Source organism: Pristiophorus japonicus, chromosome 6 (genome assembly GCF_044704955.1).
Source record: "Pristiophorus japonicus isolate sPriJap1 chromosome 6, sPriJap1.hap1, whole genome shotgun sequence".
Classification (NCBI taxonomy): Eukaryota; Metazoa; Chordata; class Chondrichthyes; family Pristiophoridae; genus Pristiophorus; species Pristiophorus japonicus.
This window is the reverse complement of record NC_091982.1, coordinates 81,851,015-81,853,600: the sequence shown is the minus strand read 5'-3', so window position 1 is coordinate 81,853,600 and position 2,586 is coordinate 81,851,015.

Below are 2,586 nucleotides of genomic sequence, written 5' to 3'. Positions count from 1 at the left end.
ATCATCTATAGGATATTTCATATATACACACACATATATATAGATATCTATGTGTGTGTGCCTGTATGTATGTGTACTTATACGGCCTGACGTTTCTGCTAGGTTGCACTGTTTTTTTTCAGCGCAATTTGCTCGAAATCAGCCAAAGCAGCACAAAAGATCGTGAAATTTAAAGCGCAAATTACATCCAACGCAATTGAGTTTCGATGAAATTTTGTGCTAGTTTAAGAAACATTGTCCACAAAACTGGCCACACCCCCAGATCAGATTATCACCATTGCGGATTTCCATTAATTGTGCCCGTTTACAGGTCTTTGAGAAATCTCTTAAAATGAAGCTTTTGGCGGGGGGGGGGGCACTAATAAGCATATTTTAAAAGATTTTAAATATATTTTAAAATTTACAACTATTTATAACAATCTATATTAATGACTTCGATGAAGGGACCGAGTGTATGTTGCCAAGTTTGTTGATGATACAAAGATGGGTGAAAAAGTAAGTTGTGACAAGAACACAAAGAATCTGCAAAGGGAGATAGACAGGCTAAATGAGTGGGCAAACATTTGGCAGATGGAGTATAATGTGGGAAAGTGTGAGATTATCCACTTTGGCAAGAAAAGTAAAAAAGAAAATTATTATTTAAACGGAGAAAGATTATAAAGTGCTGCAGTACAGAGGGACCTGGGGTCCTTGTGCATAAAACACAAAAAGTTAGTATACAGATACAGATAGTAATCAGGAAAGCAAATGGAATGTTGGCCTTTATTGTAAGGGGGATGGAGTATAAAAGCAGAGAAGACCTGCTACAACTGTATTGGTAAGACCACACCTAGAGTACTGCGTACAGTTTTGGTCTCCTTATTTAAGGAGGGTATATACTTGCATTGGAGACAATTCAGAGAAGGTTCACTAGGTTGATTCCTGAGATGAAGGGGTTGACTTATGAGGAAAGGTTGAGCAGGTTGGGCCTATACTCATTGGAGTTTAGAAGAATGAGAGGTGATCTTATTGAAACATATAAGATATTGATGGGGCTCGACAAGGTAGATGCAGAGAGGTTGTTTCCACTCGTGGGGGGATTTAGAACTAGGGAGCATAGTTTAAGGATAAGAGATTGCCCATTTAGAACTGAGATGAGGAGGAATTTATTCTCTCAGTGGGTCGTAAATCTGTGGAATTTTCTGCCCCAGAGAGCTGTGGAGGCTGGGTCATTGAAGGTGGAGATGGACAGATTTTTGAATGATAAGGGGAGTGAAGGGTTATGGGGAGTGGGCAGGGAAGTGGAGCTAAGTCCAAGATCAGATCAGCCTTGATCTTATTAAATTGTGGGGCAGGATCAAAGGGCCAAATGGCCTACTCTTGCTCCTATTTCTTATGTTCTTATGACTACTGTAGACCAATATAACTAACAAATGGTTCTCTATATAAGGAAGAAATCAGTTCAGTGGGGCAAGAACAGGCTGAAATGATGGGTCTACCAGGGCAGCCCTGTTTGTGGATCTTGGGAGGGAGGTAGAAGCGGGCTGTGCGGGATTAGGTGTCTGAGGTTGGAGGCCCTGGAGGGAAGATCTCCAGCGGAGATAAGTTAAGTGAGTCTTGGAAATTATGGCTTGATATTCAGTGGTGGGGTCATGGTCCAGGCTGAGGTAGGAGGAGATGTCAGAGAATTGGCATTCAGCCTCCGCAAGGTAGAGGTCGGTTTGCCAAACACAACAGCGCCTCCCTTGTCAGCAGGTTTAATGACAAGGTTAGGGTTTGATCTGAGAGAGCGGAGTGTTGCAAGTTCAGAGGGAAGTAGGTTGGAGTGAGTGAGGAGAGCAGAGAAATTGAGATGGCCGATGTCACACCAGCAATTCCCTATGAAAAGGTCTAGAGAGGGTAAGAGGCCAGAGGGAAGGGTCCAGGTAGAACGAGAATTCTGTAAACAGGAGAAAGGGTCTGCTGTGCAGGGGGAAGACTCCTGGCCAAAGAAGTGGGCGAGGCAGAGACGATTGCAGAATTGCTCAGTGTTGTGCTGAGCTCGAAATTCATTGACTTGGGGACGTGGGGTGAAGATGAGGCCTTTGCTGAGGACTGATCCTTTGGGTCAGAGGGGATAGTGAAGACACATGGCAAGGGTTGAGATTGGAAGAAGAGATGGGGGTCAGAGGAAAGTGAAGGGGAAAAAGTTTCCGGAGGGGCGCTGGTGTCTAAGAGTTGTTGACAAAAGGTCATCGACCTGAAAGGTTTCTTTCTCCACAGATGCTGCCTTACCTGCTGGCTATTTCCAGCATTTTCTGTTTTTATTTCAGATTTCCAGCATTCACAGTAGTGTGCATAAGTGTCTTGGGATGTTCTTTATGTTAAAATACTATATTGTAAGTGTATTTATAGTTGACAATGAGAAATTGTATGAGGCAGACAAAGAGAAGACAGAGACAGAAAGTTTGCACGACAAACAGAAAGACACAGAATGGTAGAAAATCAATGATAGTTACATTAAAAAATTGCCCATGAGCACTGGCAGGGCAGATCAACTAGCGTACTAGCGGGGATAAAACTGTATGCCTCGTTGATCGTCATTCCAAAGACCCTTGCTTGTTGACG